At 38.5% G+C, this 27,937-nt stretch overlaps 1 long non-coding RNA gene across 4 annotated transcripts; it reads left to right on the forward strand.

The window, feature by feature from the left end:
- LOC137636120 (uncharacterized) lies at positions 1-27,937 on the forward strand. Of its 4 annotated transcripts, none has more exons than XR_011042948.1 (5): positions 1-89; positions 5,103-5,234; positions 6,627-6,759; positions 9,735-9,864; positions 27,483-27,937. It is a non-coding gene; the product is annotated as an uncharacterized lncRNA (long non-coding RNA). The 4 variants fall into 4 exon arrangements; XR_011042949.1 differs by having other exon boundaries at positions 6,630-6,759; positions 9,732-9,864; XR_011042946.1 differs by having other exon boundaries at positions 6,630-6,759.

Consider the following 27,937-nt stretch of genomic DNA (forward strand, 5'->3'; position numbering starts at 1 on the left):
TCAAAAGTTATCTTTCTACAGTGTCATTATCTGCCAATATATATAGCTTTTCCCGTCAGTGTAACCGTGATAGGATCGGCTAATTACAGGTAATTAAATTTCTCACGTAATTGTGGTAATTCATTGCAATTAAACATAATTAACTCCGATGTTGTCACGAATTCAATATGGCTGCCACGTGTCAAGTAAGCCGGCAGGCGAGCCAAGAGTCAACTCGAAATTTTTTGGATTTGGAAATTATGCCTAAGGTATGCATAGGCCTCTGTATATTTCAGTCTTGTATATTTGTATAAGTTGGAAGTGTCTTGTACTGCGAGGTTTCGTCATTTTATTTGGTACAGAAATGTCTTATGGTACCATGTGCAGTATGGGGTCACGTGCTCTATGAGTGGCTTTTATACCCTTTTAATACTTCGGAATTTGAGTAGACAGATAATTGCGCTAATCAGTTTAAATCGGGTTTGTATTATTTTTCGGAGCCTTTGTAGTTTGTTGGGACAGTGAAAAACCTAATTTTACAGACAAGAACATCACCTAACCTTACCTTACCTTACTTAACCTAAGGTTCTCCACCTAACCTGACCTAGGGGCCGTAACCTTAGACTGCTGTACTCTTATCTTACCTGTCCCAATGAACTACATTCACCCCAGCTGATCATTAAGGTTTTTGTAAAGATTCACCAGCCAAAAAAATCGATAGTCTCGGGTATCAGACTTAACCTGGCTTAATTTATCGGTAAAGATTTACTGTATTACAGATTCTCATTTCGATCAGAAAATATGTCTTCCTTTAGTATATAACGGGATTTGACCGAATTTCAATCACAAACCAACAACAACCAATTCTACTAACTTTAAGTATCCGAACTGGTTGCTGTTAATACGGAGGAAATGAAGGTGGAAACCGGTTTAATCACATTATTTTCTACAGGAAAACATATTTTCTGTTGAAATGTTTAAATGTCTTTTATATATATTTTGTTAAAATTTTTAAATATGACTTGTTCAAAATCCGGTATTATTGTAGTGTATTACAGGGCAATGTAACCTAGTAAAAAAAACTACTTTTTCTTAAAGAGAAAATTACGCTCTCTTGGAAAATGACACGTTCCCGTCGCAAATTAATAGTTTCAGAAATATATATATCTATCCTACGGTAATGGAGGACCCCCAGTGGGAGCTCTGGGTTTTGGGTGGGAAAAACATACTGGGGAAACGATGTATAATAGTAAAACAAATACTTTCTTCTCTATACATTACCTTCTTGGATTTATAATAATTGGAGGAAAAGACAAAACAGTATAACTGGATAAACTTTGGAGGCGCCGTTGCAAAGGTTATGCCTCATGAAAAAATACAGTAACCAGTACTGTCAATGTCTGATGTAGATTAAATGTTAGCATTCCATGCTAACATTAGCACGCTCACGCACTTACGTTCTGCGATAAAACCCCGCCTCCCTGCGCAGAAACTTTTCCCCCACCAATAGGATTTCTTCTTCCCTAACCGTGAAATGTAACTTCGTCTCTCTACCAGCTCTTCAAGTCTATTACGTGATTTCTTATGTAATACCCCCGTATACATATTACTTTTGACCCTAGAATTACTCTTTATGATCCTATACCTTATAAAATCAATCATTTTAATTCCCATTCAATATTATTTATCATACATCGCATTTTATCTTCCTATATTGGTTTTATTCCTTTTGTTATTTCTGTCACACCCCGATTTCACATAAATACTTGCTCTATACAAGTTTCTCTATCCAATTCATTCATGTTTACCCTCTAGACTCCGTTGTTTTCCCGTTAACCAATCACGAACCTGTACGTATTCAAAGTTTTCACAAAGGGGGTTGTCAGTTGATATTTCCCTACCCCCTTCCTCTAGCTCTTTAAGTGGTCTATTCATACCCCTTCCGCCGAATCCTATTCCCTGGAAACCTTTGTCCTAGTAAGGTGTCCTTCATTTCAAGTGAGATTTATTTTTTCGTATTTTGCGATGGAGGAAGTTATAGAAACTTGTAATGGCTGCAGTATTCCATACCTAAAGGCATTTGCTAAATTCCATGGTGATTTCTATGATTCTTCATCCAATGTTGATAATTTCCTTAAAGCATACGATGCAATTCCTCAACGTTTACAGTGCCGTTCCCTCCTATCTTACAAGAAAGACATTCACGTGTTTTATTGCCGTTCCCTCCTATCTTACAAGAAAGACATTCACGTGTTTTATTGCCGTTCCCTCCTATCTTACAAGAAAGACATTCACGTGTTTTATTGCCGTTCCCTCCTATCTTGCAAGAAAGACATTCACGTGTTTTATTGCCGTTCCCTCCTATCTTACAAGAAAGACATTCACGTGTTTTATTGCCGTTCCCTCCTATCTTACAAGAAAGACATTCACGTGTTTTATTGCCGTTCGCTCCTATCTTACAAGAAAGACATTCACGTGTTTTATTGTAATACCGAAACCAAGATACCTAAAACCAAAAATAAACGTCGCTGTGGTTATACTGTTACTTATAAAGGTACATTTTTGGGAAAAAGTCGCCTACCCCCATGGTAGATAATATTTAAAGTTAAGCCGTCAGTCTCACCCTCCCGTGTCCCGCAAGTTTCGACGTCCCCTTCATAACCGTAAGTCATTCAACTAAAGTCGTCATATGTGTTTTGTGACCTGTTAACTTCTAGGTTAGGTTAGATGGGTTTGTTAGGTTCTGTACCCTTTTTGTACCTTTTTATATATTTTGTAAAGTATTTGGAACAATTCATTAAAGTACACATGACAATATTACCGTAGCATTGCTACCGTTAGCAATGCCTTTGTAACGTTAACACTGTGTATCATTGGTAACGTTGCTTATTTTAACATTCCTAGTACATACGTGAGGTTTGTGACCTGGGAACTCCTAGGTTAGGTTAGGTGGGTTTGTTAGGTTCTGTACCCTTTTTGAACTTTTTATGTATTGTGTAAAACTTATATGGAAAAAATATTTAAAATACGTATGGAAATATTTAGCATTACTATCTCTAGTAATGTCACCGCACCGTTGGTAACGCTGTGTATCATTCGTATCGTGGCTAATTTTACCGTTCTCAGTAAATACCTGAGGTTTGTGACCTGTCAACTACTAGGTTAGGTTGGTTTGTTAGGTTCTGTACCCTTTTTGTACTTTTTATATTTTTTATATATTGTGTAACCAGTAATATTACCGTAACAATCCAAGGCATCGTTGGTAACACTGTGTATCATTGGTAACGTTGCTAATGTTATCGTTCGCAGTACATTCGTGAGTGAAGTGACACTGTTGAACAAGTCCTTATATTTGAATATTTTAACACATATATATATATATATATATATATATATATATATATATATATATATATATATATATATATATATATATGACAACAGTGATTATATTTAGCCATTTTAACAGAAAATATGTGTTTTCCTGTAGAAAATAACGTGATTTAACTGGTTTTCACTTTCATTTCATCCTTAACAGCAACCAATTCGCAACTTAAAGTTAGTCGAATTGGTTGATCTGTTTGTTTGCGGTTGACATAAAGGTCAAATTCTGTTAAATCACGTTATTTACTATAGGAATACTTATTTTCTGTTTGAAATCACACCCTGTAATACAATACAACTCTACCGAAATTTGTTGAACGTAGAAATTGTTATAGTACAGTTCAGTGCTAACGAATCGAAAATGGGTTTATAACGTTTTCTTTGCCAAGGCAATTTTTTTTTTTTTTTTTGGTTTACTTCAAATGAATGATCGTTTATGTTATTGCAAAGAGATTCACCAGCCAAAAAGATCGATAGTCTCGGGTATCAGACCTAACATATCCTAACCTATCCTTTACCATATCTTTAATGCTGTTTTGAGGGTAGTTTGACGACATGTTCCTTCATATAATAGTTTTTAAGATGCAATGCACAGATGTCCATTTTCTGTAAATAAGTGGAATTAATTATAGGAGGGTCATGAAATGTTGAAAAGATAGAATTATGAACTGTAATCGGGTAGTGTAGAGGTGGTTGAGTAATTGGAGGTTTGTCTGCTAAAATACTTGGCTGCTCGGCTTACACGCAGAGCATGATGCTCATCTCTTGTCAGTACAGAGGCGAGCCAGGTGTTGAGTTACTCATGAATGGCAGAGGCAGGGGATGGTGGCATTGCCCTAGCAAGCCGGGCAATGCCCTATAGACTGACTATAAATACATATGATCAGTACATAGGACCAGGGAGCGCCAGGTAAGGGATGCTGATACCTCAGTAGGTGGACCTATAGGCACCCCCAAATCCCCCAACCTTAGTTCGCAAGGATGGTGAGGTTGCAGCTACTAAAGGAACTAACGAGTTTGAGCGGGACTCGAACCCCAGTCAGCAACGTTACCAAATAAGGCTAACACAATCCTAATAAAAGCAAGGTTGATAAATAGTTTAATTGCTAGCGAAAATGAAATTCGCTATAAGAAATGGACGAGTGCTGGCTAGCTTGTTGTCTTTCTCTGTATATTTAATGTGGGCTGGGTCATAATAACCCTTTTACCCCCAGGCTATTTGGAACTTTCCAACCTTTAACCCCCAGGGGTTATTTTTTTTTAAGTACATTTTGCAGTATATTTTTTTTTAAATTGCTCTAACAGCCTTAATTTTCATCATAGAGAGGTCAGGTTGGTCTCTTTCTCTTGGAAAATGCCTGAAGTATCTCAAAAAATTATCAAAAATATGAAAAAAAAAAATTTTATAGCATTTATTTGCTAGGACGTACCGGTACGTCCATGGGGGTAAAGGGATGGCTTTTGTGAAACGTACCAGTACGTCCTTTGGGGGTAAAAGGGATACCTTACGTATCGGTCGATTTAAATGTGAAGTATGTTTTTTACTCTGTCCATTGTTTTCATTTAAGAGACTGTGGCGGGATATCAAGAGTTACGTTCTCCATGGCGGAATTCAAAAAGAAAATTTTAATCAATATTTATCTCGTTATGTCTTTATCTGCCAGGTAAAAATTATTATACGTATTTTAATGTTTCTTTTTTTCAATAATTAGCAAACTAAAGTGTGCTTATTTTTTCAGCAGCACAAGAGGTAATTCCCTACTTTTAAGCCGCCAAACTGTCCCCCCACCCATCTACGTTTATGACAGGGTCAGTGACAGTTCTTATTTTATCAACGGAAGACCCACAGGCTTCGACCTCCCAAACTTAAGGTAAGGATTTATTTATGAATTGTGATTTGGCTTTAGTTTGTGACTTGGGAAGGGGGTTCGGGGGCTTGCCCCCGGCTAGGGGTTGTGACCTGGGAAGGGGGTCTGGGGCTTGCCCCGGCTAGGGGTTGCGACCTGGGAACTACTAAGTTAGGTTAGGTGGGTTTGTTAGGTTCTGTACCCTTTTACAAATCTCAAATGAGTTAAATAATCATAGTTTGCATATGTTCAGCCACTTACATGATCCATATATTTTTCCAACTGGTTATGTTGTTCTTATTTTGCATTTCTGACCATTATTATTGCTGTAAATATCTTGTTTATGACATTCCCCCACCCTTAAAACCCCAGTATCGTACTGGGGCCACCCATAATTGTTTTGATATAATGAGGTCCAAAAACTCAGGAACGGGTAGCTTGCCCCAATAATCGTTTTTTTACTCTTAAGTCCATTGTTTACATTTGAGAAACTGAAGGGGACTTACTGTGCATGCCTTTTTTTTTTCCATGTATTGCGGAGCCTTCTGTGCATTTACAATGACATATCTGTCAGGTGTTTTTTTTTAAACCAATTAACAGCTTACAAGTAGTTCTTCATAAGTTCCCTTATGTTCTTTTACAAACCTATCCCCACTGTTTTTCCATATGCCAAGGTTGTTGTCTGAGGGAGTGGGAGATACATTCCCTCTTTTTCAGAGAAAATGAAGGGGTATATGAATTCCTACAGAACCATGGAGTCATCCCTTCAGACATTCAATGCCCTTCCTGCCAACAGCCATGTGTCTTTAGATCTCAAGTTAATCAGTGGGCTTGTAATCAATCAGTCAAGGTTGCTTAGAAGGAAAAGCGTCGTGCATGGGGTTTTTCCGTAACCGCATTTAAGGGCACTTTCTTGGAAAAGGCTCACGTTCAAGCATGGGAAATACTGGTGTTCGTGAATCATTTCCTTGAAAGGGCCTTTTCGCATGGCGATGTCACCTATAACCTTGGCTGGACATTACAAACTTTGGTTAACTGGAGGTCTTATTGTTCGGAAGTCGCGGAAAATTACTGCCAGAACTTGCCGGGTATTGGTTGGCCTGGCAGTGTCGTCGAAGTGGATGAATTCAAGTGTGGGAGGTCGAAATATAACAGAGGTAGGCTTTTGTCTGGTAGCATGAAGCGGGAGAGCAAAGTTTTTGGTCCCTTTGGTGGACCAACCAAGAAATGCAGAGACCCTTATGCCCTTCATACAACATTATATTAAGACGGGTAGCGTAATCCACAGTGATTCATTTTATTCAATATTTATCTCGTTATGTCTTTATCTGCCAGGTAAAAATTATTATACGTATTTTTAATGTTCAGTTTCTTATTTTCAATAGTTAGCAAACTAAAGTGTGCTTATTTTTCCAGCAGCACAAGAGGTCTAATTCCCTGCTTCAAGCCACCAAACTGTACCCCCACCCATCTACGTTTACGACAGGGTCAGTGACAGTTCTTCTTTTGTCAACGGAAGTCCCACAGCCTTCGACCTCCCAAACTTAAGGTAAGGATTTATTTGTGAATTGTCATTCCGCTTTAGTTTGTGACCTGGTAAGGGGGTTCGGGGGCTTGCTCCTGGCTAGGGGTTGTGACCTGGGAAGGGGGTCCAGGGTCTTGACCCCAGCTAGGGGTTGCCAACTGGGAACTACTAAGTTAGGTTAGTTGGGTTTGTTAGGTTCTGTACCCTTTTACAAATCTCAAATGTGTTAAATAATCACAGTTGGCCTATGTTCAGCCACTTACTTGATCCATGTATTTTTCCAACTGGTTATCTTGTTCTTATTTTGCATTCGTGACCATTATTATTGCTGTAAATCTCTCGTTTATGACCTTCCCCCACCCTTAAAACCCCAGTATCTTCCTGGGGCCGCCCATAATTGTCTATATAATGGGGTCCAAAAACTCATGAATGGGTGGTTTGCCCCAACAATCAAAGTATGAAATGCATAAAACACAAGATAACGAGTAGGAAAAATATATGGATCATGTATTTGACTAGAAATTAAAGTATCTTGTATTTACTGGTGGACCTATAGGCGCCACCAAATCCCCCAACCTTAGGTCGCAAGGATGGTGATGTTGCAGCTACCAAAGGAACTAAGGAGTTTGAGCGTGACTCAAACCCCAGTCAGCAACGTTAGCAAATAGGCTACCACAATCCTAAAAAAAGCAAGGTTGATAGATGATAGTTGAATTGCTAGCAAAACTGAAATTCGCTATAAGAAATGGACGAGTGCTGGGTAGCTTGTTGTCCTTCTCTATATGTTTATGTTTAATGTGGACTGGGTCATAAGAACTTACGTATTGGTCGATTTAAATGTAAGTTATGTTTTTTACTCCAGGTCCATTGTTTACCTTTGAAAGACTGAAGGGGACTTCTTGTGCATGCGTTTTTTTTTCCATGTATTGCGGAGCCTTCTGTGCATTTATAATGACATATCTGTCAGGTGTTTTTTTTTTTAAACCAATTAGCAGCTTATAAGTAGTTCTTCATAAGTTCATGTATGTTCTTTTACAACACCTATCCCCACTGTTTTTCCATATGCCAAGGTTGTTGTCTGAGGGAGTGGGAGATACATTCCCTCTTTTTTTCAGAGAAAATAAAGGGGCATATGAGTTCCTATAGAACCATGGAGTCATCCCTAAAGAGATTCAATGCCCTTCCTGCCAGCAGCCATGTGTCTTTAGATCTCAAGTTAATTAGTGGGCTTGTAATCGATCAGTCAAGGTTGCTTAGAAGGAAAAGCGTCGTGCATGGGGTTTTTCCGTAACCGCATTTAAGGGCACTTTCTTGGAAAAGGCTCACGTTCGAGCATGGGAAATACTGCTGTTTGTGAATCATTTCCTTGAAAGGGCCTTTTCGCACGAAGTTGTCACCTATAACATTGGCTGGACATTACAAACTTCGGTTAACTGGAGGTCTTATTGTTCGGATGTCGCGGAAAATTACTGCCAGAATTTGCCGGGTATTGGTTGGCCTGTCAGTGTCGTTGAAGTGGATGAATCCAAGTTTGGGAGGTCGAAATATAACAGGTAGGCTATTGTCTGGTGTGTTGGTGTTCCTGTAGAAAATAACGTGATTTAACTGGTTTTCACTTTCATTTCATCCTTAACAGCAACCAATTCGCAACTTAAAGTTAGAAAATAACGTGATTTAACCGGTTTTCACTTTCATTTCATCCTTAACAGCAACCAATTTGCAACTTAAAGTTAGTCGAATTGGTTGATCTGTTTGTTTGCGGTTGACATAAAGGTCAAATTCTGTTAAATCACGTTATTTACTATAGGAATACATTTTCTGTTTGAAATCACACCCTGTAATACAATACAACTCTACCGAAATTTGTTGAACGTAGAAATTGTTATAGTACAGTTCAGTGCTAACGAGTAGAAGATGGGTTTATACCGTTTTCTTTGCCAAGGCAATTTTTTTTTTTTTTTTTTTTTTGGTTTACTTCAAATGAATGATTGTTTATGTTATTGCAAAGAGATTCACCAGCCAAAAAGATCGATAGTCTCGGGTATCAGACCTAACATATCCTAACCTATCCTTTACCATATGTTTAATGCTGTTTTGGGGGTAGTTTGACGACATGTTCCTTCATATAATAGTTTTTAAGATGCAATGCACAGATGTCCATTTTCTGTAAATAAGTGGAATTAATTATAGGAGTGTCATGAAATGTTGAAATATAGAATTATGAACTGTAATCGGGTAGTGTAGAGGTGGTTGAGTAATCGGAGGTATGTCTGCTAAAATACTTGGCTTCTCGGCTTACACGCAGAGCATGATGCTCATCTCTTGTCAGTACAGAGGCGAGCCAGGTGTTGTTACTCATGAATGGCAGAGGCAGGGGATGGTGGCATTGCCCTAGCAAGCCGGGCAATGCCCTAGAGACTGACTATAAATACATATGATCAGTACATAGGATCAGGGAGGGCCAGGTAAGGGATGCTTGATGCCTCAGTAGGTGGACCTATAGGCACCCCCAAATCCCCCAACCTTAGTTCGCAAGGATGGTGAGGTTGCGGCTACTAAAGGAACTAACGAGTTTGAGCGGGACTCGAACCCCAGTCGGCAACGTTACCAAATAAGGCTAACACAATCCTAAAAAAAAAGCAAGGTTGATATATAGTTTAATTGCTAGCGAAAATGAAATTCGCTTTAAGAAATGGACGAGTGCTGGCTAGCTTGTTGTCTTTTTCTGTATATTTAATGTGGGCTGGGTCATAATAACTTACGTATCGATTTAAATGTGAAGTATGTTTTTTACTCCTAAGTCCATTGTTTACCTTTGAGAGACACTGGCGGGATATCAAGAGTTACGTTCTCCATGGCGGAATTCAAAAAGAAAATTTTATTCAATATTTATCTCGTTATGTCTTTATCTGCCAGGTAAAAATTATTATACGTATTTTAATGTTCAGTTTGGTTTTTTCAATATTTAGCAAACTAAAGTGTGCTTATTTTTCCAGCAGCACAAGAGGTCTAATTCCCTGCTTCAAGCCGCCAAACTGTACCCCCACCCATCTACGTTTACGACAGGGTCAGTGACAGTTCTTCCTTTGTCAACAGAAGACCCACAGCCTTTGACCTCCCAAACTTAAGGTAAGGATTTATTTGTGAATTGTCATTCCGCTTTAGTTTGTGACCTGCTAAGGGGGTCCGGGGGCTTGCTCCTGGCTAGGGGTTGTGACCTGGTAAGGGGGCTTGGGGTCTTGCCCCCGGCTAGGGGTTGCGACCTGGGAACTACTAAGTTAGGTTAGGTGGGTTTCTTAGGTTCTGTACCCTTTTACAAATCTCAAATGTGTTAAATAATCATAGTTAGCCTATGTTCATCCACTTACATGATCCATATATTTTTCCAACCTTGTTATCTTGTTCTTATTTAGCATTTCTGACTTATTATTGCTGTAAATCTCTCGTTTATGACACCCCCACCCTTAAAACCCTGGTATCATACTGGTGCCGCCCATAATTGTCTTTGTGACCTGCCAGAAGATGTGTGGTTTTAGCACACAAACTCCACTATCTGTGCTTGCAAGAAGAGTCTCCTACTCTAGTGGAGGGTTAGAGTAGGAACAAAAGGAGAAAAATATCTCTGGCAGGGATATTTTGATATGACCTTAGTGGGAAGGAAGAGGTTTGCCTTCGTGGAATGCTAGTGTTTTACAAACGCCAACATCATTCCTCAACCACATTTATTCCTCCCATTTTATAGGACCATGTGGTTTGACTCAAGGTGTAACAATTAGCTCTTATGGATGGATTTCAAAATGCATGCTACAAACAAGGTCGTTGTTGAAGTTGTCGTCGTTGAAGTTATCGAAGTTGATGTTATCTTCATATTGAAGTCTTAGTATTGCATTCGTCAAAGTCATCGTCATTGAGTTCGTCTAAGTCTTCGTCGTTATTATCAGAGTCGTCTTCATATGTAATTTTTGCATGAAGAATTTATATCTTTTTCAGGAAATCTTATAATTTTTTTTTTTTACCTTTTTTTTCAGAACTTAATCCGGAAACATTAATCTTCCTAATTGTGTTCTATTAAACTTTATATAAGAAATATGTGTTACTTCTCATTTCAGAATAGGATCTACTGTACATGGTGATCCCAGCATCATCGCATGTTGGAAAGGATATTTTATGAAGGTTTTCGCCATCACTCAACTTATTCCGTTCGGAACATCGGGAAACGCCTGTAAGCTACTCCCCGTTCCCACTCTTTTTAACCTTGGGATTTAGGTCGAGAATCCTCGCCAGGAAGGACAAGACTCCTGAGGAACGTGAGAAACGACCTAAGGTCATCCTACAAGTGATTTAACCAGTTGCAGACGTACCGTGAGGTATTAGGAGTACCTGCGATAAACTCTCCCAGAAGACATTGCAGAATCTTGCAATTAGTGTTCCAGTGCTCTTGGAAGGTTTTAAGAAAAGGGCTATCTATAATATAAAGAATAGGGAGTTTTAACCCAAATATTGTGTTGAAGGCTGATTTATATATTAGCCTGTTCTATAATGCTGGTATTTTTTAGTATGATTTCGGAGGACTTTATTCGGAAGAAAATGTTCTTCATAATTGTGTTATACTGTAGTTAATTTACTATTTTTTCTTTCAGAGTATTATCTACAAAATGATAGAAATGAAAGCATTATTTTGTAAATGATCATTTGTTCCGATATGGTATACTTTAATGCACTGCATACTTAGGAGGTCCTGGAATCTCCTAGTCTTGACTAGAAAAATTCAAACTATCATGTGATCTGCTAGAAGATGTCTTGATTCAAGCACAACAATTGCCGCTATGATGTGACCTGCCAGAAGATGTGTGGTTTTAGCACACAAACTCCACTATCTGTGCTTGCAAGAAGATGAGTCTCCTACTCTAGTGGAGGGTTAGAGTAGGAACAAAAGGAGAAAAATATCTCCGGGTGGGATGTTTCAATATCACCTAGTGGGAAGGAAGAGGTTTGCCTTCGTGGAATGCTAGTGTTTTACAAACACCAACTTCATTCCTCAACCACATTTATTCCTCCCGTTTTATAGGACCATGTGGTTTGACTCAAGGTGTAACAACTAGCTCTTATGGATGGATTTCAAAATGTATACTACAAACAAGGTCGTTGTTGATGTTATCATATTTGAAGTCTTAGGTGTCATCGAACTCTTCAAAGTCTTCGTCGTCTTCATATGTAATTTTTGCATGAAGAATTTATATCTTTTTCAGGAAATCTTATAATTTTTTTTTTTACCTTTTTTTTCAGAACTTAATCCGGAAAAATTGAATCTTAAATGTGTTTTAGCTACCATCACTTGTTTTTTCAATTTATTAAACTTCATATAAGAAATATGTGTTACTTCTCATTTCAGACTATGATCTACTGTACATGGTGATCCCAGCATCATCGCATGTTGGAAAGGATATTTTATGAAGGTTTTCGCCATCACTCACCTTATTCCGTTCGGAACATCGGGAAACGCCTGTAAGCTACTCCCCGTTCCCACTCTTTTTAACCTTGGGATTTAGGTTGGGAATCCTCGCCAGGAAGGACAAGACTCCTGAGGAACGTGAGAAACGACCTAAGGTCATCCTGCAAGTGATTTAACCAGTTGCAGACGTACCGTGAGGTATTAGGAGTACCTGCGATAAACTCTCCCAGAAGACATTGCAGAATCTTGCAATTAGTGTTCCAGGGGTTTTAAGAAAAGGGCTATCTATAAAATAAAGAATAGGGAGTTTTAACCCAAATATTGTGTTGAAGGCTGATTTATATATTAGCCTGTTCTATAATGCTGGTATTTTTTAGTATGATTTCGGAGGATTTTATTCGGAAGAAAATGTTCTTCATAATTGTGTTATACTGTAGTTAATTTACTATTTTTTCTTTCAGAGTATTATCTACAAAATGATAGAAATGAAAGCATTATTTTGTAAATGATCATTTGTTCCGATATGGTATACTTTAATGCACTGCATACTTAGGAGGTCCTGGAATCTCCTAGTCTTGACTAGAAAAATTCAAACTATCATGTGATCTGCTAGAAGATGTCTTGATTCAAGCACAACAATTGCCGCTATGATGTGACCTGCCAGAAGATGTGTGGTTTTAGCACACAAACTCCACTATCTGTGCTTGCAAGAAGATGAGTCTCCTACTCTAGTGGAGGGTTAGAGTAGGAACAAAAGGAGAAAAATATCTCCGGGTGGGATGTTTCAATATCACCTAGTGGGAAGGAAGAGGTTTGCCTTCGTGGAATGCTAGTGTTTTACAAACACCAACTTCATTCCTCAACCACATTTATTCCTCCCGTTTTATAGGACCATGTGGTTTGACTCAAGGTGTAACAACTAGCTCTTATGGATGGATTTCAAAATGCATACTACAAACAAGGTCGTTGTTGATGTTATCATATTTTAAGTCTTAGGTGTCATCGAACTCTTCAAAGTCTTCGTCGTCATCAGAGTCGTCTTCATATGTAATTTTTGCATGAAGAATTTATATCTTTTTCAGGAAATCTTATAATTTTTTTTTTTACCTTTTTTTTCAGAACTTAATCCGGAAAAATTGAATCTTAAATGTGTTTTAGCTACCATCACTTGTTTTTTTAATTTATTAAACTTTATATAAGAAATATGTGTTACTTCTCATTTCAGACTACGATCTACTGTACATGCTGATCCCAGCATCATCGCATGTTGGAAAGGATATTTTATGAAGGTTTTCGCCATCACTCAACTTATTCCATTCGGAACATCGGGGAAACGCCTGTAAGGTACTCCCCGTTCCCACTCTTTTTAACCCTGGGATTTAGGTCGGGAATCCTCCCCAGGAAGGACAAGACTCCTGAAGAACGTGAGAAACGACCTAAGGTCATCCTGCAAGTGATTTAACCAGTTGCAGACGTACCGTGAGGTATTAGGAGTACCTGCGATAAACTCTCCCAGAAGACATTACAGAATCTTGCAATTTAGTGTTCCAGAGCTCTTGGAAGGTTTTAAGAAAAGGGCTATCTATAAAATAAAGAATAGGGAGTTTTAACCCAAATATTTTGCACTGCATTCTTAGGAGGTCCTGGAATCTCACAGTCATGACTAAAAAAGTGTAAACTATAATGTGATCTGCTAGATGATTTCTGATTCAAGCACAATTGCCGCTATGATGTGATCTGCCAGAAGATGTGTGGTTTTAGCACACAAACTCCACTATCTGTGCTTGCAAGAAGATGAGTCTCCTACTCTAGTGGAGGGTTAGAGTAGGAACAAAAGGAGAAAAATATCTCCGGGTGGGATATTTCAATATCACCTAGTGGGAAGGAAGAGGTTTGCCTTCGTGGAATGCTAGTGTTTTACAAACACCAACTTCATTCCTCAACCACATTTATTCCTCCCATTTTATAGGACCATGTAGTTTGACTCAAGGTGTAACAACTAGCTCTTATGGATGGATTTCAAAATGCATACTACAAACAAGGTCGTCGTTGAAGTTATCAGAGTTGAGGTTATCTTCATATTGAAGTCTTGTCATTGCATTCGTCAAAGTCGTCGTCATTGAGTTCGTCTAAGTCTTCGTCGTTATCATCAGAGTCGTCTTCATACGTAATTTTTGCATGAAGAATTTATATTTTTTTCAGGAAATCTTATAATTTTTTTTTTTCAGAACTTAATCAGGAAAAATTGAATCTTCCTAATTTTTTTAGCTACCACCACTTTTTTTTTTAATTTATTAAACTTTATATAAGAAATATGTGTTACTTCTCATTTCAGAGTACGATCTACTGTACATGGTGATCCCAGCATCATTACATGTTGGAAAGGATATTTTATGAAGGTTTTTGCCATCACTCAACTTATTCCATTCGGAACATCGGGAAACGCCTGTAAGCTACTCCCCGTTCCCACTCTTTTTAACCTTGGGATTTAGGTCGAGAATCCTCGCCAGGAAGGACTAAGACTCCTGAGGAACGTGAGAAACGACCTAAGGTCATCCTGCAAGTGATTTAACCAGTTGCAGACGTACCGTGAGGTATTAGGAGTACCTGCGATAAACTCTCCCAGAAGACATAGCAGAATCTTGCAATTAGTGTTCCAGAGCTCTTGGAAGGTTTTAAGAAAAGGGCTATCTATAAAATAAAGAATAGGGAGTTTTAACCCAAATATTTTGCACTGCATTCTTAGGAGGTCCTGGAATCTCTTAGTCTTGACTAGAAAAGTGTAAACTATCATGTGATCTGCTAGAAGATGTCATGATTCAAGCAGACAATTGCCGCTATGATGTGATCTGCCAGAAGAAGTCTGATTTGAGCACACAAACTCTATCTGTGCTTGCAAGAAGATGAGTCTCCTACTCTAGTGGAGGGTTAGAGTAGGAACAAAAGGAGAAAAATATCTCCGGGTGGGATATTTCAATATCACCTAGTGGGAAGGAAGAGGTTTGCCTTCGTGGAATGCTAGTGTTTTACAAACACCAACTTCATTCCTCAACCACATTTATTCCTCCCGTTTTATAGAACCATGTGGTTTGACTCAAGGTGTAACAACTAGCTCTTATGGATGGATTTCAAAATGCATGCTACAAACAAGGTCGTTGTTGAAGTTGTCGTCATTGAAGTTATCGAAGTTGATGTTATCTTCATATTGAAGTCTTAGTATTGCATTCGTCAAAGTCATCGTCATTGAGTTCGTCTAAGTCTTCGTCGTTATTATCAGAGTCGTCTTCATATGTAATTTTTGCATGAAGAATTTATATCTTTTTCAGGAAATCTTATAATTTTTTTTTTTACCTTTTTTTTTTCAGAACTTAATCCGTAAAAATTGAATCTTAATTGTGTTTTAGCTACCATCACTTGTTTTTTTAATTTATTAAACTTTATATAAGAAATATGTGTTACTTCTCATTTCAGAATAGGATCTACTGTACATGGTGATCCCAGCATCATTGCATGTTGGAAAGGATATTTTATGAAGGTTTTCGCCATCACTCAACTTATTCCATTCGGAACATCTGGAAACGCCTGTAAGCTACTCCCCCATTCCCACTCTTTTTAACCCTGGGATTTAGGTCGGGAATTCTCGGCCTGAAGGACAAGACTCCTGAGGAACGTGAGAAACGAACGTAATGGAACCCTGACCTAAGGTTATGCAAGGGATTAACCGGTTGCAGACGTACCGTGAGGTATTAGGAGTACCTGCGATAAACTCTCCCAGAAGACATAGCAGAATCTTGCAATTAGTGTTCCAAAGCTCTTAATTAAGATAAGGGCTATCTATAAAATAAAGAATAGGGAGTTTTAACCCAAATATTGTGTTGAAGGCTGATTTATATATTAGCCTGTTCTATAATGCTGGTATTTTTTAGTATGATTTCGGAGGACTTTATTCGGAAGAAAATGTTCTTCATAATTGTGTTATACTGTAGTTAATTTACTAAATTTACTATTTTTTCTTTCAGAGTATTATCTACAAAATGATAGAAATGAAAGCATTATTTTGTAAATGATCATTTGTTCCGATATGGTATACTTTAATGCACTGCATACTTAGGAGGTCCTGGGAATCTCCTAGTCTTGACTAGAAAAGTGTAAACTACAGTGCCGCTACGATTGATTTGCCGCTAGCCAATTTGGTGCGGTCGTGAGACCTACCACTAACTAAAATAATCTGTAAAAAAAAAATGGTTATTGATAAATATATGAAATTTTAACTGAGTACTCACCAATCATCACCTATACTTGGAAGGGCCAAACTTGTTCTTCTTACAAGCTTTGAGAAGTCTGGGCATGGAAGAAATAAATTTTTCACAAAGCACTGGGTCGATCCTTTCCCAGACTTCGCGTATGGCGGCCTTGATTTTTTCAACTGTAGAGACGTTTAATAAACGCCCAAAGGTTCTCAATAGGTGAGTGGTCAGGGGAATTAGCTGGCCACTTAATTAAAAGCTTAATGTCACAATCAGAAAATCAATTTAGGATCAAAGGAGTTGTGTGGCAACGTGCCCCGTCCAGTTGAAAAGTGTCGCGTAGCTGTGAAAAGCGGTAAAAACGGTCTAACTTCAGTGAAAAAATACCTGAGCAAAAAAATCACTAATTGGCATCTTTCTCATTCTTCCCTGAGTGCGTGGGTGGACTGCAATAACCCGTTAGTCTCTCACGGAAGTGTTTAGAGGAACGTTTGTCAAACTTTCTGTGCGGCCTTAAACCCAATTTTTTACCTAAGCGCCTGGGTTTAGAGTGTTGTAGTGACCATAATAATAATGTCCACGGGTTATACATCCCACGACAACATTGTGAGAGTGATAGAGTGCCACAAAATAGGTTTAAAAACAAAACAAATAAGTGAACAGACTGGTGTAAAGCCGAGAACCATTAGGAATATCCTCGCTAAGTATAGGGCGTCGGGGGGTACCACCGTACCCGTCCATTCAAAGAGCACTGGGAGGCATATGAAAGTGTCTGAGCGAACTCTTAAGGTGTTGAAACGTGAAGCAGAGCTTCATCCTACTCACAGTGCACGTAAATTTAAGGAAGAAAACCCAAACATTTTGGGAAACGTGGCTGTTAGCACTGTGCGCAAGTACCTTAGCAAAAAACTAGGTTTCAAGAAAGTTGTTGCGCGGAAGAAGCCCCTTATTACTGCTAAACATAAGGTTCAAAGAAAGGAGTTTGTCAAGGAATATGGTCATTGGGGCGTAGATGAGTGGAAACGAGTGTTATTTAGTGATGAAGCCACGTTCTTAGTTAGTTCTGGCTATTGCTCGAAAGTGTGGCGAAGTCCACTCGCCAATCCGAATGACGAAAGGCTTTGCCAAAGGCGTGAAAAGTACCCTGCGGGGGTAATGGTATGGGGTTGTGTGGGTTTTGGTGGTGTTGGAGAGTTGGTTGTGTTTGAGAAGAACGTAAGGGTAAACCAACAAATTTATTATACATTACTGAACGATGTTTTAGAGACGAGTTTTGAAAAGACTGGCTGCGACACTTTTCAACAGGACGGGGCACGTTGCCACACAACTCCTTTGATCCTTAATTGGTTTTCTGATTGTGACATTAAGCTTTTAAATAAGTGGCCAGCTAATTCCCCTGACCTCTCACCTATTGAAAATCTTTGGGCGTTAATTAAACGCAAATTACAGGACAGGGACGTCTCTACAGTTGAAAAACTCAAGGCGGCCATACGCGAGGTCTGGGAAAGCATCGACCCAGGGCTTTGTGAAAACTTGATTTCTTCCATGCCCAGACGACTCGAAGCTTGTAAGAAGAACAAGTTTGGCCCTTCCAAGTATTAGGTGATGATTGGTGAGTACTCAGTTAAAATTTCATATGTTTATCAATAACCATTTTTTTTTTACAGATTATTTTAGTTAGAGGTAGGTCTCACGACCGCACCAAATTGGCTAGCGGCAAATCAATCGTAGCGGCACTGTATAATATGATCTGCTAGAAGATGTCTGTTTTAAGCACGCAATTGCCGCTATGATGTGATATGCCAGAAGATGTGTGGTTTTAGCACACAAACTCCACTATCTGTGCTTGCAAGAAGATGAGTCTCCTACTCTAGTGGAGGTTAGAATAGGAACAAAAGGAGAAAAATATCTCTGGCAGGGATATTTCGATATAACCTAGTGGGAAGGAAGAGGTTTGCCTTCGTGGAAAGCTAGTGTTTTACAAACACCAACTTCATTCCTCGACCACATTTGATCCTCCCACTTTATAGAACCATGTGGTTTGACTCAAGGTGTAACAACTAGCTCTTATGGATGGATTTCAAAATGCATACTACAAACAAGGTCGTTGTTGAAGTTGTCGTCGTTGAAGTTATCGAAGTTGATGTTATCTTCATATTGAAGTCTTAGTATTGCATTCATCAAAGTCATCGTCATTGAGTTCGTCTAAGTCTTCGTCGTTATTATCAGAGTCGTCTTCATATGTAATTTTTGCATGAAGAATTTATATCTTTTTCAGGAAATCTTATAGATTTTTTTTTACCTTTTTTTTCAGAACTTAATCCGGAAACGTTAATCTTCCTAATTGTTTTAGCTACCACCACTTGTTTTTTTAATTTATTAAACTTTATATAAGAAATATGTGTTACTTCTCATTTCAGAATAGGATCTACTGTACATGGTGATCCCAGCATCATTGCATGTTGGAAAGGATATTTTATGAAGGTTTTCGCCATCACTCACCTTATTCCGTTCGGAACATCGGGAAACGCCTGTAAGCTACTCCCCGTTCCCACTCTTTTTAACCTTGGGATTTAGGTTGGGAATCCTCGCCAGGAAGGACTAAGGCTCCTGAGGAACGTGAGAAACGAACGTAATGGAACCCTGACCTAAGGTTATCATGCAAGGGATTAACAGTTGCAGACGTACCGTGAGGTATTAGGAGTACCTGCGATAAACTCTCCCAGAAGACATTGCAGAATCTTGCAATTAGTGTTCCAGAGCTTTTGAAAGGTTTTAAGATAGGGCTATCTATAAAATAAAGAATAGGGAGTTTTAACCCAAATATTGTGTTGAAGGCTGATTTATATATTAGCCTGTTCTATAATGCTGGTATTTTTTAGTATGATTTCGGAGGACTTTATTCGGAAGAAAATGTTCTTCATAATTGTGTTATAGTTAATTTACCATTTTTTTTTCTTTCAGAGTATGATCTACAAAATGATAGAAGTGAAAGCATTATTTTGTAAATGATCATTATTGTTCCGATATGGTATACTTTAATGCACTGCATACTTAGGAGGTCCTGGAATCTCCCAGTCATGACTAGAAAAGTGTAAACTTATCATGTGATCTGCTAGATGATGTCTGATTTAAGCACAATTGCCGCTATGATGTGCTATGCCAGAAGATGTGTGGTTTTAGCACACAAACTCCACTATCTGTGCTTGCAAGAAGATGAGTCTCCTACTCTAGTGGAGGGTTAGAGTAGGAACAAAAGGAGAAAAATATCTCTGGCAGGGATATTTTGATATGACCTAGTGGGAAGGAAGAGGTTTGCCTTCGTGGAATGCTAGTGTTTTACAAACACCAACTTCATTCTTCAACCACATTTATTCCTCCCATTTTATACATCCATGTGGTTTGACTCAAGGTGTAACAACTAGCTCTTATGGATGGATTTCAAAATGCATACTACAAACAAGGTCGTCGTTGAAGTTATCAGAGTTGATGTTATCTTCATATTGAAGTCTTTTCATTGCATTCGTCAAAGTCGTCGTCATTGAGTTCGTCTAAGTCTTCGTCGTTATCATCAGAGTCGTCTTCATATGTAATTCTTGCATATAAAATTTATATCTTTTTCAGGAAATCTTATTTTTTTTTACATCTTCTTTTCAGAACTTAATCCGGAAAAATTGAATTTTCCTAATTGCTTTAGCTACCACCATTTTGTTTTTTTAATTTATTAAACTTTATATAAGAAATATGTGTTACTTCTCATTTCAGACTACGATCTACTGTACATGGTGATCCCAGCATCATCGCATGTTGTAAAGGATATTTTATGAAGGTTTTTGCCATCACTCAACTTATTCCATTCGGAACATCGGGAAACGCCTGTAAGCTACTCCCCGTTCCCACTCTTTTTAACCTTGGGATTTAGGTCGAGAATCCTCGCCAGGAAGGACAAGACTCCTGAGGAACGTGAGAAACGACCTAAGGTCATCCTACAAGTGATTTAACCAGTTGCAGACGTACCGTGAGGTATTAGGAGTACCTGCGATAAACTCTCCCAGAAGACATTGCAGAATCTTGCAATTAGTGTTCCAGAGCTCTTGGAAGGTTTTAAGAAAAGGGCTATCTATAAAATAAAGAATAGGGAGTTTTAACCCAAATATTGTTGAAGGCTGATTTATATATTAGCCTGTTCTATAATGCTGGTATTTCTAGTATGATTTCGTTGGAGGACTTTATTCGGAAGAAAATGTTCTTCATAATTGTGTTATACTGTAGTTAATTTACTATTTTTTCTTTCAGAGTATTATCTACAAAATGATAGAAATGAAAGCATTATTTTGTAAATGATCATTTGTTCTGATATGGTATACTTTAATGCACTGCATACTTAGGAGGTCCTGGAATCTCCTAGTCTTGACTAGAAAAATTCAAGCTATCATGTGATCTGCTAGATGATGTCTGATTTAAGCAAACAATTGCCGCTATGTGATCTGCCAGAAGATGTGTGGTTTTAGCACACAAACTCCACTATCTGTGCATGCCACAAGATGAGTCTCCTACTCTAGTGGAGGGTTAGAGTAGGAACAAAAGGAGAAAAATATCTCCGGGTGGGATGTTTCAATATCACCTAGTGGGAAGGAAGAGGTTTGCCTTCGTGGAATGCTAGTGTTTTACAAACACCAACTTCATTCCTCAACCACATTTATTCCTCCCACTTTATATAACCATGTGGTTTGACTCAAGGTGTAACAACTAGCTCTTATGGATGGATTTCAAAATGCATACTACAAACAAGGTCGTCGTTGAAGTTGTCGAAGTTGATGTTATCTTCATATTGAAGTCTTAGTATTGCATTCCTCAAAGTCATCGTCATTGAGTTCGTCTAAGTCTTCGTCGTTATTATCAGAGTCGTCTTCATATGTAATTTTTGCATGAATTTATATCTTTTTCAGGAAATCTTATAAATTTTTTTTTTACCTTTTTTTTCAGAACTTAATCCAGAAACGTTAATCTTCCTAATTGTTTTAGCTACCACCACTTGTTTTTTTAATTTATTAAACTTTATATAAGAAATATGTGTTACTTCTCATTTCAGAATAGGATCTACTGTACATGGTGATCCCAGCATCATCGCATGTTGGAAAGGATATTTTATGAAGGTTTTCGCCATCACTCAACTTATTCCATTCGGAACATCTGGAAACGCCTGTAAGCTACTCCCCGTTCCCACTCTTTTTAACCTTGGGATTTAGGTTGGGAATCCTCGCCAGGAAGGACAAGACTCCTGAGGAACGTGAGAAACGACCTAAGGTCATCCTGCAAGTGATTTAACCAGTTGCAGACGCACCGTGAGGTATTAGGAGTACCTCCGATAAACTCTCCCAGAAGACATTGCAGAATCTTGCAATTAGTGTTCCAGAGCTCTTGGAAGGTTTTAAGAAAAGGGCTATCTATAAAATAAAGAGTTGGGAGTTTTAACCCAAATATTGTGTTGAAGTCTGATTTATATATTAGCCTGTTCTATAATGCTGGTATTTTTTAGTATGATTTCGGAGGACTTTATTCGGAAGAAAATGTTCTTCATAATTGTGTTATACTGTAGTTAATTTACTATTTTTTCTTTCAGAGTATTATCTACAAAATGATAGAAATGAAAGCATTATTTTGTAAATGATCATTTGTTCCGATATGGTATACTTTAATGCACTGCATACTTAGGAGGTCCTGGAATCTCCTAGTCTTGACTAGAAAAATTCAAACTATAATGTGATCTGCTAGAAGATGTCTCGATTCAAGCACAACAATTGCCGCTATGATGTGACCTGCCAGAAGATGTGTGGTTTTAGCACACAAACTCCACTATCTGTGCTTGCAAGAAGATGAGTCTCCTACTCTAGTGGAGGGTTAGAGTAGGAACAAAAGCAGAAAAATATCTCCGGGTGGGATATTTCAATATCACCTAGTGGGAAGGAAGAGGTTTGCCTTCATGGAATGCTAGTATTTCACAAACACCAACTTCATTCCTCAACCACATTTATTCCTCCCATTTTATAGGACCATGTGGTTTGACTCAAGGTGTAACAACTAGCTCTTATGGATGGATTTCAAAATGCATACTACAAACAAGGTCGTCGTTGAAGTTATCAGAGTTGAGGTTATCTTCATATTGAAGTCTTGTCATTGCATTCGTCAAAGTCGTCGTCATTGAGTTCGTCTAAGTCTTCGTCGTTATCATCAGAGTCGTCTTCATACGTAATTTTTGCATGAAGAATTTATATTTTTTTCAGGAAATCTTATAATTTTTTTTTTTTCAGAACTTAATCCGGAAACGTTAATCTGCCTAATTGTTTTAGCTACCACCACTTGTTTTTTTAATTTATTAAACTTTATATAAGAAATATGTGTTACTTCTCATTTCAGAATAGGATCTACTGTACATGGTGATCCCAGCATCATCGCATGTTGGAAAGGATATTTTATGAAGGTTTTCGCCATCACTCACCTTATTCCGTTCGGAACATCTGGAAACACCTGTAAGCTACTCCCCGTTCCCACTCTTTTTAACCTTGGGATTTAGGTTGGGAATTCTCGCCAGGAAGGACAAGACTCCTGAGGAACGTGAGAAACGAACGTAATGGAACCCTGACCTAAGGTTATCATGCAAGGGATTAACCGGTTGCAGACCTACCGTGAGGTATTAGGAGTACCTGCGATAAACTCTCCCAGAAGACATTGCAGAATCTTGCAATTAGTGTTCCAGAGCTCTTGGAAGGTTTTAAGAAAAGGGCTATCTATAAAATAAAGAATAGGGAGTTTTAACCCAAATATTGTGTTGAAGTCTGATTTATATATTAGCCTGTTCTATAATGCTGGTATTTTTTAGTATGAATTCGGAGGACTTTATTCGGAAGAAAATGTTCTTCATAATTGTGTTATAGTTAATTTACTATTTTTTTTGTCTTTCAGAGTACTGTATTATCTACAAAATGATAGAAATGAAAGCTTTATTTTGTAAATGATCATTTGTTCCGATATGGTATACTTAAATGCACTGCATTCTTAGGAGGTCCTGGAATCTCCTAGTCTTGACTAGAAAAATTCAAACTATCATGTGATCTGCTAGAAGATGTCTTGATTCAAGCACAACAATTGCCGCTATGATGTGACCTGCCAGAAGATGTGTGGTTTTAGCACACAAACTCCACTATCTGTGCTTGCAAGAAGATGAGTCTCCTACTCTAGTGGAGGGTTAGAGTAGGAACAAAAGGAGAAAAATATCTCCGGGTGGGATGTTTCAATATCACCTAGTGGGAAGGAAAAGGTTTGCCTTCGTGGAATGCTAGTGTTTTACAAACACCAACTTCATTCCTCAACCACATTTATTCCTCCCGTTTTATAGGACCATGTGGTTTGACTCAAGGTGTAACAACTAGCTCTTATGGATGGATTTCAAAATGCATACTACAAACAAGGTCGTTGTTGATGTTATCATATTTGAAGTCTTGGGTGTCATCGAACTCGTCAAAGTCTTCGTCGTTATTATCAGAGTCATCTTTATATGTAATTTTTGCTTGTAGAGTTTTTATCTTTTTCAGGAAACCTTATAATTTTTTTTTTTACATTTCTTTTTCAGAACTTAATCCAGAAAAATTTAATTTCCTAATTGTATTCTAGCTACCACCATTTTGTTTTTAAATTTATTAAAGTTATTTTAAAGAAATATTTATTTTTTCTCATTTCAGAGTACGATCTACGGTACATGGTGATCCCTACGTCATTGCTTGTTAACCTAAACTGACTGGAACTAATTTCTTTTCTCTCTTTCTGTTTCAGGTGAGCCTGCCTGTGAGGTCCAACCACGCCACTTTGTCCAGGGCGTGACGGGCGCCGTTGCGGCACTTTCATGTCCTCGGAGGAGACTGATCCCCACACACACTGCACACACACTGTCCTTTGTACCGAAGTCACTCGTATTAGAAGGAATCTCCTTGTGTGTGCTGGGAGTGTTCGCCCTCCCAGTAGCTGAGGTTTGGTAGGCAGAAGAAAAAGAAGTTTAAAAGGGCTTCTCTCCGTTTGGGGTAATACTCGTAGGGGAAGAAGTCGAGTACGAGTGGCGGCCTGGCAATGCTGGGACTACTTCGTTTGGGGTCTCCTCCCATTGTCTCCCCTAGAGAGGCAGTGAGGGAGCCCTCCACGGGGAAGTCCCTCTCAGACGACGCTGTTTGTCTGCTGTGGCCCTCCTTTGGGTTGATGCGTTCCCCGTCAAAGGAGAAGCTACTGGAGGTTTTGCGTCTTGGTCCTCTTCCGCTCTATCTTAATAGGTCCGCTAACGTACCTATTAGTCTAGACCTTCCTTCACGTCCGAAGGAACGTGTTCCTCTACCCCAGAGGTTATCATCTTTGTCGACTGGAGCTGCTGTAGTTCCCCCCAGCCACCCTCGAGTGGGTAAGCAGGGTTGCCACCTCGCAGTTGAAATCTAATGGCTACCTTCCAGCTATGCTGAAAGATAATACACATAAATAACTCCAGGTCTGTATTAGTTAGGGAAAAATACAAATTATCTATGAATTTGTCATTTTCAGTGACTTGTATTTAGCTGTAGATGTTTTTCTAGCAAATTTTTTTAATATGAACATAAGTTGTCCCGACACAAGATACAAACTTTCCGCTCTTCAACCTAGCATTGTTATATCGGTGGAGCTGAAAACTAGGCGAAACTGAAGTTGACTAGGGTTTAAGTAAACCGGTAGTTAGCAGGGGTGTGTTCACCCACTCCTCCCACCAGCACTGGTGACTCGATCACTTTTTATTTTGGCTCAGTAGAGTGTAGACGTGTCTCACTCTCCCGTTAACCTAAGCTAGCTGGAACTAATTTCTTTTCTCTCTTTCTTTTTCAGGTGTTCCTGCCCATGAGGTCCAACTATGCCACTTTGTGCAGGCTGTGAAGGGCGCCGTTACGGCACTTTCATGTCCTCGAAGTAGTTAGATCGGGTACAAATAATGACACAATTACAGCAATTGATGGTGTAAAACGTAATTGTAAGAAAGGAAGTTAAACCGAGTGGTTTTTGGAGGTGTAAACGTAGTCATAATTCAGTCGTATTCTGAAATTTCTGCCTTCAGTGCACACAAACCCATTTTCTCATAACCTAACCTAGTCTGTCATTTTGTGTTTTCATGTTGGTTATTAATGGATTTACTAAAGGCCAATTGCTGAACATGTGAATTTTCATCAGGTTTGGACAATGCAAAGTGTGGCTAAAGGTACTCAGACTGTATAGTACTGTAACCTTTACTGCAGTGCATAGGTAACAAACAGTACTGAAGTACAGTACTGCAAGTGTTGACAGCATTGTTTAGTACTGAAGTACAGTACTGCATGTGTTGACAGCATTGTTTTGAAGTGACTACTTGAGGCATCCATTTGCTCCTTCTGCGCACAATACGTAGATGGCTAGATAAGAACTTGGAGATCATTCAACAAGCAATTTATATTGGGTGGTTTAGTGAGTATTTTATGATACTGTACTGGGCATCTTCCAGCAGCCAGTATATAGTCACAGATAATAGAATTAGAGAGATGATTTGCTTAACCCTTTTACCCCCAAAGGATGTACTGGTATGTTTCACAAAACTCATCCCTTTACCCCCATGGACATACCGGTACGTCCTTGCAAAAAAATGCTAAAAAAAATATTTTTTTCATATTTTTTAAAATGTTTTGAGAAAATTCAGGCATTTTCCAAGAGAATGAGACCAACCTGACCTCTCTATGACAAAAATTAAGGCTGTTAGAGCAATTTAAAAAAAAATATACTGCAAAATGTGCTGGGAAAAAAATAACCCCGTGGGGGTTAAGGGTTGGAAATGTCCAAATAGCCTGGGGGTAAATGGATTAACTGTAGTTTTATTGATAAATTTCAGCATCAACTATCGAGTCCCTTCATTTTACTTGCTTTTGAAAGCTCCTGTGCCTTAATGTAGTTTGTCTTTTTTGCCGTCGGACTCTAGGCCCTTCTACTTGACTATTATAACAGCTTGCTTCCTCCCACCCTGCTGTCTTGCCTCTTTGTACTTCATATGGGCTAGATTCTATATATCCAATTGCAATCCTGTCGACGTGTTTTGTTGAAAGTCGTCAAGTATTGAATGGGGTAGTTTGTAGCGCTACGGCCAAGCGTCCTAATTTGCTTATTATCGCTCCGACTGTTATCTTGTATAGAATAAAAACGTTAGGAAATGGTCTACGGATCTTAAATATGTGCTTAAACGCACACTTTTATGTTTTTTGCCGAAAACCCTAAATTACCTGAAAATTTGTGGCTCGAGTTCTTACTCCGGCCACGAATCTTCTCGCTCCCGTAGTAGGTAAAGGGGGGTCCGGGGGGGGGCGAAGCCCCCCTGGGTAAGGATACGGCTTTTAGCATAGGTTAGGTGGGTTTTTTAAGTTAGCTTCTCCCGTCAAAATCGTTTTTAGAACGACGGCCACAGTTCAGAATATTCCAGTTTTCTACGAACTCGATTTTAGAATGAGGGCCACAATCTACCCCACTTTATAATATTCCCATTTTCTATGAATGAAAACGGATCTGGCCGTCACCCTACAAAGGCTCCATTGAATGTATTTTTTTTTTTCCATTTTGGCCTTTTTCGTCTTCCAGTTTAATGAAATTGTAACTGCCATTGTTTTTCAATTTTTAATTACTAATTATTCATAATATGGGAGGGTGGGCTGTGCCACCCTAGCAGTACCAGCCAAACTCGATTGAGTCCCTTGTCAGGCTGGGAGGAGCATAGAGAGGAGATGTCCCCTTTTTTGTTAAATTTGTTTGATGTCGGCTACCCCCCAAAATTGGGGAAGTGCCTTAGTGTATGTATGTATGTAATTATTCATTCATTTGTAGATATATTTAGAATTTTTTTAGTATTTATTCTCATGTCTTTAAATGTTGTAGTCAAATCTGGTTTTTTGCTTAGCTTAGTAATAGTGAATTTGATGTTGAATGAACAAAAAAGGTCAATGTTTTTAATATTTAATTTATTTCTACAGGTAATTCTTCACGGTCTGCAATGCAGTACGTCTTAGTGTTGATCTGACAATCAAGATTAGAAGTGAATTTCAAGATTATGCTGACGTCATTTGCATCAGGAAGAATTTAAGCATCTTTATCCAGTTAACATGTATGGTAGAAAATTTCTTATCACTCTGTGAAATTTTAAATAGACATTGGCTTGATAATTTTTTTTTTTCTTAAGCACCGCATTTAGAGTTCAGTTGTCTTTTAATTTCTATGTAAACTCATTGCCTTCATTCAATTAAAAGTTATAGGGTATCTAGTGTGGTCTTACGACCGGCAAGTATGAAGTTATGCTACTTCACACTCATTACAAAAGATTGTTCCAAATCAATGATTTGTCTAAAGGTGAAGCATTTATAATTGGTCTGTTCACAAACCCTTGGGTGTCTTCACCCTTATTACTGGAAGGGGATACTGCATGTCTTGT

Source organism: Palaemon carinicauda, unplaced genomic scaffold (assembly GCF_036898095.1).
Source record: "Palaemon carinicauda isolate YSFRI2023 unplaced genomic scaffold, ASM3689809v2 scaffold234, whole genome shotgun sequence".
NCBI lineage: Eukaryota > Metazoa > Arthropoda > Malacostraca > Decapoda > Palaemonidae > Palaemon > Palaemon carinicauda.